Source organism: Etheostoma spectabile, unplaced genomic scaffold (assembly GCF_008692095.1).
Source record: "Etheostoma spectabile isolate EspeVRDwgs_2016 unplaced genomic scaffold, UIUC_Espe_1.0 scaffold00018493, whole genome shotgun sequence".
Taxonomy (NCBI): Eukaryota; Metazoa; Chordata; class Actinopteri; order Perciformes; family Percidae; genus Etheostoma; species Etheostoma spectabile.
In genome coordinates this window covers 1-8,076 of record NW_022604288.1, presented here as the reverse complement: position 1 = coordinate 8,076, position 8,076 = coordinate 1, and the positions used below count along the sequence as shown (strand labels likewise).

The 8,076-nt window shown below is 43.8% G+C and overlaps 2 non-coding genes across 2 annotated transcripts; both read right to left on the bottom strand.

Moving 5' to 3' along the window:
- Positions 1-4,309: 4,309 nt before the first annotated feature.
- trnan-guu (transfer RNA asparagine (anticodon GUU)) lies at positions 4,310-4,383 on the bottom strand. Its single transcript has one exon. It is a non-coding gene; the product is annotated as a tRNA-Asn (tRNA).
- Positions 4,384-7,450: 3,067 nt separating this feature from the next.
- Positions 7,451-7,523, bottom strand: trnak-uuu (transfer RNA lysine (anticodon UUU)). The gene has a single exon. It is a non-coding gene; the product is annotated as a tRNA-Lys (tRNA).
- Between the last annotated feature and the right edge of the window lie 553 nt (positions 7,524-8,076).

The following is an 8,076-nucleotide window of genomic DNA, read 5'->3' as shown; positions in this document are numbered from 1 at the left end:
GTCTGAACAAACCCTACGTTTACCAGAAATCTCCTGGTTGCTAGGTACTAGTTTGAACCGAAGTATAAAACAAACCTGAAGCTGAAGAAACCCTAAATGTTAACAGAAAAGCGCGCGGACCTGAGAAGAGAGACGTTCACTTCTCTGTGTCCTGAGCGTGTGTGAGCAGGGCCGGTGGGACACAACAACAGGAGGAATCTTTGTGTGTAGGGTGGGACGCTGGGACTAGCCTATCACAGAATAGTGTAGGGGAGGGACGCTGGGACTAGCCTATCACAGAATAGTGTAGGGGAGGGGCGCTGGGACTAGCCTATCACAGAATAGTGTAGGGGAGAGGCGCTGTGACTAGCAGTTTGACTAGCCTATCACAGAATGGAGACACAGTCAGTGGAGACTTATTCAATCCGAGCACGGATATTGACTCGTATTACTCGTATTATACTTCTACTCGGCAAAAGTGCTTTATCCGTACCGGATACTCGTTTCAGCCGAGTATTCGGCTCATCCCTAATATACACATCAACTTTCTTTAAGATTTATGGATATACACATCAAATTACTTTTAGATTTATGCATATACACATCACCCTTCTTTTTGATTTATGCATATACACATCAACTTTCTTTTCATTATATAATCCCCATTCCTTCTATCATCATCAAAATTCATCTCATTCAGCCTCTCCGGGAACCATTACCTTATCGTGCTGGAGAGGTTTGTGTGTCCCTATGAACCTGAGGGCTGTGTTGTCTGGAGCTTTGTGCTCCTGGTAGGGTCTCCCATGGCAAAGTGGTCTCAGGGGAGGGGCCAGACAAAGAATGGTTCAAAAACCTATTGGTCCGGTGGAAGCCCGGGGACCCCGTCTGGAGCCAGGCCTAGACGGCGGGCTCGTAAGCGAGCGCCTGGTGGCCGGGTTTGCCACGGAGCCCGGCCGGGCACAGTCCGAAAAAGCTACGTGGCACCTCTCCCTCCAGCCCATGGGCCCACCACCTGTGGGAGGAACCAATGGGGTCGGATGCGTTGCCGTAAGGGTGGTTGAAGGTCAGGGGCTTCGAAAGACCAGACCCGGGCGGCAGAGGCTGGCTCTGGGGACGTGGAATGTCACCTCTCTGTGGGGGAAGGAGCCGGAACTTGTGCGGGAGGTTGAGCGCTACCAGTTAGATCTGGTGGGGCTCACCTCTACACACAGTCTCGGTTCTGGAACCGTACTCCTGGATAGGGGTTGGACTCTGTCCTACTCCGGAGTTGCCCATGGTGTGAGGCGCCGGGCGGGTGTGGGGATACTCACAAGCCCCCGGCTGAGCGCCGCTACGTTGGAGTTTACCCCGGTGGACGAGAGGGTCGCCTCCCTACACCTTCGGGTGATGGGGGGGAAAACTCTGACTGTTGTTTGTGCATTCCTGCATGCATGCCTTCTTGGAGACCTTGAATGGGGTCCTGTATGGGGCTCCAGTAGGGGACTCCATAGTTCTGCTGGGGGACTTCAACGCACACGTGGGTGATGATGGAGATACTTGGAGAGGCGTGATTGGGAGAAACGGCCTCCCTGATCTAAATTAGAGTGGTTGTCTGTTGTTGGACTTCTGTGCTAGTCATGGACTTTCTTAGGTGCCTCAAGGGGCGGTAACCCACGAACACCCTGGTGGACACCGGTGGTCAGGGAAGCCGTCCGACTGAAGAAGGAGTCTTTCCGGGATATGCTAACCCGGAGGACTCCGGAGGCAGTTGCAAGGTAACTTTCTTTTAGATCAATGCAAATACAAATCAACTTTCTTTTTAATTATTGCATGTACACAACTTCCTTTTAGATTAATGCATATACACATCAACTGCAACTAGACCTCTGCAAACATGCCTAAGATTCACCCTGAGACTAAAGTTTGGATTATCAAGAGGCTGAAGACCAGATCCACTGCTGATGTGGCAGACACCTTCAATGTGTCTCAGCGTCAAGTACAGAGGATTAAAAAAACATTTGAAGACACTGGAGATGTTTTTGACAAGCCCAGGTCAGGCAGACCCCGCAAGACAACTGCTCGAGAGGACCGTTTGTTGGCTCGAAAATCCAAGGCCAGCCCGTTTTCCACTGCAGCAGAGCTCCACAAGACCTGGTCCCCGGAAGTCCCTGTGTCAACCAGAACAGTTTGTTGGATTCTGTCTCGAAATGGCCTCCTTGGTCGAATCAGTGCCCAGAAGCCAGCACTAAACAAAAGACAATTGAAAAACCGTGTGCTATTTGCCAAGGCCCACAGCCTGCTAAAAGGATGGACGCTGGAGAAGTGGAAGAAAGTGGATTTTTCAGATGAATCTTCTGTTGAATTACACCACAGTTGTCGCAAATATTGCAGGAGACCTACTGGAGCCCGCATGGATCCAAGATTCACCCAGAAAACAGTGAAGTTTGCTGGCGGAAAAATCATGGTCTGGGGTTACATCCAGTATGGGGGTGTGCGAGAGATCTGCAGGGTGAAAGGCAACATCAATAGTCTCAAATACCAAGAAATCTTAGCTACCTCTTATATTCCCAACCATAAAAGAGGCCAAATTCTCCAGCAGGATGGTGCTCCATCGCATACTTCCATCTCCACTTCAAAGTTCCTCAAGGCGAAGAAGATCAAGATATGATCCATCCAGATCATCTCTCACCAGACATGAACATCATGGAGCATATGTGGGGTAGGATGAAAGAGGAAGCATGGAAGACCAAACCAAAGAATATTGATGAACTTTGGGAGGCATGCAAGACTGCTTTCCTAGCTATTCCTGATGACTTCATCAATACATTGTATGAATCCTTGCCAAACCGCATGGATGCAGTCCTTCAAGCTCATGGAAGTCATACAAGATATTAAATTTGAATCTCACAGCACCACTATTTAATTTGCTGACATATTTTAGTATTTGCAGTAAATTTGTTCAATTTCTGTATAGGCGACAAAACTTTTGTCTTGCCAAAATTTGACCTTTCTGTCTTGTTTAAATAATAAAGCTTGTTTCAGTGAAACTAATTTATTTCAGTGCATTGAACATCATTTGGGAGGGTTTTAGCTTTTCATATGAGCTATTTCTTACACCAACTGATTAATTAAAAGTCAGGTTAATAGCAGGTGTTTCTACAAAATAGATAAGCGACAAGACTTTTGTCAGGGACTGTATATAAACATATAGCCTATTTATATTGACAGAGACTGGGACTCCAGGTTAATAAGATTCTGACCGAGTAGCAAGATATGAATTCAAGTGTGATTTTGTGAGAAGTCTGTGTATGTTCCAATTTAATTAGATTACATTTTTTTTTAAATAATGGTAACTCCAGGGAAATTATTTGAAATTTAGTGAGGACTAGATTAGAACTGGATTTAAAGCTAATTGTGGTTTCCAACTTCGGCCCAGGTGTGTCTGTTAAAACACAGACGGAGACAACTTCTCTCTGTTGATTTATTACAATCAATCATCAGTATAAACATGGGGGGGGGGCAGCTCTGCTATGAATGTGTGTGTGGTAATAAATGAAATAAACAACATTGTAAAGGCTACCATACACAATGTATAGGAATCATATATGCTAGTAAATAATAACAATAAACCAACTACTAATTACATTATCTTAATGAGCAAGGATGTTCAACAATCGCCATTATATCGAATCAACAGCCAGGTGTATCCTAGCCAACAGTAGAAGAACGTAAACAAGGTAACTTTTAAATGTACCAGAACTACAGACCAATTCAACAACAGGCTTACATGAACTGACAACATCAGTTCTATGACTTACAGTTCTCAAAGACGCACACGATCTCAACTGGTTATCCTCCAGACAGCTAGTCTCTTTTTCTTTTCTCTCACTTTTGTCTCCGTGTGCCGTGCGCGCCTGCTCGTGGTGTGAGGCGCGTGTCCGCGCTATTCTCCGACATGGACTCACAATCACACCTGATAGACAACCTTTAGCACAAAACTAAAGTAACAAGCCAATTTTGTAAAATGTAGGGAGTAGAAAGTACCGATATTGTGGTAAAATGTAAGGAGTAAAAGTAAAAAGTCGCCAAAAAAATAAAGAGTAAAGTAAAATATCCGCAAAATCTACTTGAGTACAGTAATGAAGTGTTTGTACTTCGTTATTTTGTTAACAAAGCATTTGTACTTCGTTACTTCCCATCTCTGATGACTGTAAAGATGACTATGTACATGGTTTCCAGAACTGTATCTTCTGATAGACATAAGGCTTTGGGTTATCTTTGGGCTGCTCTATAGTCCCTGAAGAAGGATAAATCCCAGAGTTGGCTCACTCCAGATTATTTAAGCAACAAACGTCCCTGGGTGGACTTGAACCACCATCCTTTCGGTTAACAGCCGACTGCGCTGACCTATTGCGCCACAGAGACTGCATATGTCTGATGTTTTTTTATTTCTGATTCTGATGTAGAGATGGACAAACGACTCAAAAGCATAATACTTCTTGCCGTGACATAACAAGAAACAGTAAAAAAAGAGAGGTCGGCGAGATAGAGTTCAAGACCCTTTTTTCAGGACACCCAAACTTTGTCGCTCAATATGGCAGGAATTCTATGCATCCAGGGCCAAATGTTTTACCATTTCATCCACTACGGGCCCCTAAGGAACTTTACATGTGTTGACAATAAAGACGCTCACAAAACGCTGCACTTGGAATTGCGTTTCTCATGCACATTCATGTCCTCTTAAATACAAAGAACTGCTAAGTTCTTTATTCCCAATATCAACTCTTAGACATTAGTTCCAAATGAAAATACTAGTTGTCAGAAGTGGGATTTGAACCACACCTCCAGTGGAGACTGCGACCTGAACGCAGCGCCTTGGGCCGCTCGGCCATCCTGACTGATCCAACAGATCTTCAGTAGGACCTGTCTCAAAAATTATTATATAGTAAATTAAACATGTCATGATATAGTAGGTTCTCAATCATGAGAACCTGCTATATCATGACATGTCTGACGGGGCGCTACCTATACCATCCAAAGACTGAGACTGCAGCAATATGTTCAATGCCCGTATATGTTTAATGTATTCATATTTTCGTTATTTTCACAATGTTTATTCTTCTCATCGGGTAGGATTGAATTTTTCTTAGGCGGCATATTCCCCTGGGCCTGGTGGTATCTGGCTGCACCAGAGCACCTGGGATGTCAGGCTTTAAATCCCCACCTCTGAAAAGTGCCGCTTCTTAGCCGGATTATGTCTGGCCATGTCATAAATAATAGAGGCGAGGCCTCAAAACTGAGAATATAGGGGCGTGATATTTAAATTACAATCGTTTCTAGCCGCTGCATTTATCAATGCACGATCATTCTTACGCTCTGATTGGTGTGATACGAACGTTTCATGAATCTCACGTGAAGCCTGTCGTACGTTAGGTTAATAAATGAGGGCCATTAGCTCTAAGGATGTGCTTCAATACATAACTGAAGTGGACCCACTAATGAGTAGCACAATGGTGCAATCTGTTTACCTTGTCATAAGCTAAAGCCTTTTCCCAAGCTAAAAGAAAACAAGGCACTCTTCTGCAAAAGCACAGCTGGGAGTGCTTGAGAGTCCTTTGAGGTGCAGCGTGATTTTAGGCTGAGATGCTTCAGGGTGTGTTAAGGTGTGAGCCCAAATAGTCGTTGAGCGACAAAGACAAGACAGCGATCAGGTGATAGAACCGGGGTATTGATGTCCCATCCATGCAACCGATGGATATGATCAAAACCTTTAAACAGTCCAACCACATTACTACAGGATCCTGACAGGGTAGTGGATGTCAATTTTTTAATCTGCCAGAACATGACTTGCCACTTTTTATGGCTGTCAACAACTTTTCCAGCATTTATATCATGATTCACCTTACCATGGAAATCAGCGTTAGCAGAGGATGGTTTCAATCCATCAACCTCTAGGTCAGAGGCCCAGGACGCTTCCATGTGCCAATCTGCTGAAATTCACCCCAGATGGGACTTGAACCCCAATTTACATCTCCAAAGCTCACCAGGTCAGGAGAAATGAAATGAAACAGTAACCTTGACCTTTGACCTCCAAATCGAAATCAGTTCATCCGCGACTCCTAGTGGTTATGTATGCCAAATTTAAAGGTCTTCCCTCTAGGCGTTCAGGGATATTGCATTCACAAGAATTGGATGGACAGACATGAGGCAGAGTCACCTTGACATTGACCTTTGACCTCCAAAATCTCATCAATTGATTTGCGAGTTCAGATGAATGTTTTTGCAAACTTTGAAGAAACACAAACATGGGCGTTGTGATAAGATGGTGGCTGTCTATCGTTGTTTCTGAGATCAACAATACCTTCTAAAGTTGAATAGCTATTGCGTACCCGGTAATATTAGAGAAGAGCTCTCGTTGGCACTGTAGGTGGACAATTTAGAAAATTAAGTTACTTTAAACTTTAAACTGTTACATCTCCTCTGAATCACCATCTGCAAATTTCCAAGCCTCGTTGGCATGCCGACCACCATCTACAGGAGGTAAATCACTGGCTAGCTATGCAGGAGTACCTCATACCTTTTACCCAGTTTCACTGGTTAATAGTTATGGTCAAATGAAGCTTCATTAAGCTTTCTGAACAATGTTCTTCATTTCTGAACACATTCACTCAGTTGTTTTATTATTGGTTGTGCATCTGTGATTGCCCTAGAGGTCTCTCAGTCCAGCACCTCTCCCGCTCACCTTTGTTAGTTTTACACTGTCCAGCATAAATCGCTGACACCATACCTCACACTCATCCATGCATACACCATGCATACATGTATACAACCTTTGCACACAGTCTTTTGTCTCCCCTTTTCATGGGTCATGACAAAGCATCTAGTGTTGATCTTAGCCTTTGTGTGAGACATAGGTTTCCACATACATTGTTTTTATTAAGATTGACGACCAAATTGTTAGTTTTTCTGAGATTTTCCCACCCTTGCAATGCCTTTTGTAGCCTCGTTGGCGCAGTAGCAGCGCGTCAGTCTCATAATCTGAAGGTTGTGAGTTCAACCCTCACACGGGCAGGTGTTTTAAAAAAACAAAAACACTACTGCTGCTGCTAAAAATACAGTGAAAGGTGGTTGAACCACAAGCACATGAATGAAATTTGTCATTCTTTGGTTATTTCTGAGATTGCTACAATGAAGGAATTATTTAAGAGTGGTAGCAAACCAAAAAGGGTTATAGAACATATGGTATGTCCTTGGACATACTATCCAAGCAGGGAGATGAGTACAGAGATTTGGGTGCTAGCAAGATGGATGTAGGTTGCCCATTGTCATTTAGACTTACCAAGCAACATTGTTATGATACAAACCTGCTTGAAACATCACATTCTTTTTAAGACTTGCGCATGGAACACACATGATATGATAGTGTCTGAATTTGTCCATGTCCTACAAGCATGTCAAATGGACAACTCATCTAGCAGAATGTGCAACTCTACACCTGAACAGGGACTTGAACCCTGGACCCTCAGATTAAAAGTCTGATGCTCTACCAACTGAGCTACCCAGGCTTCAAAAGCAAGTGGACTGTGGAAAAAACAATCTGCTGAACTACAGATTAAAGTGCAAGTAAATGAAGACCATTGAGCTGTTGCCATGATCACCGTCTTCTGGATAGCAGGAGGGGTCCACTAATTTGCACAATGCAACACCAAATGTTATTGCACAAACTGGTTTGAAAATGGCCAAAAAGGTTAATTAAAAAGCTCAAAGTCACAACTCATCATGGCGACTAGCAGACTGTAACATCCAGCAAACCTGCATGACAGATGACATAGCGAGCACTTCATACATATCCCAGAATCAAGCTGTTGCCTTACCAGGGACTTGAGCTGTGGTTTTCTTTTTCGCTGAAAACGTTGATAACCTAATGCAATTTTATGGCTCCAGACAATAAACTTTACTGCTAGCCGGTACAATAAAACAACTCTCCCTCTTGATCAGCTTCCTCTTGACGGAAAAAATCCACCAGATGACTTGCCATCCAAGCAGGGAGATCACACAGAGATTTGGGTGCCATCAAGATGGATGTAGGTTGGACATTGTCATTTAGAGATAGCACCC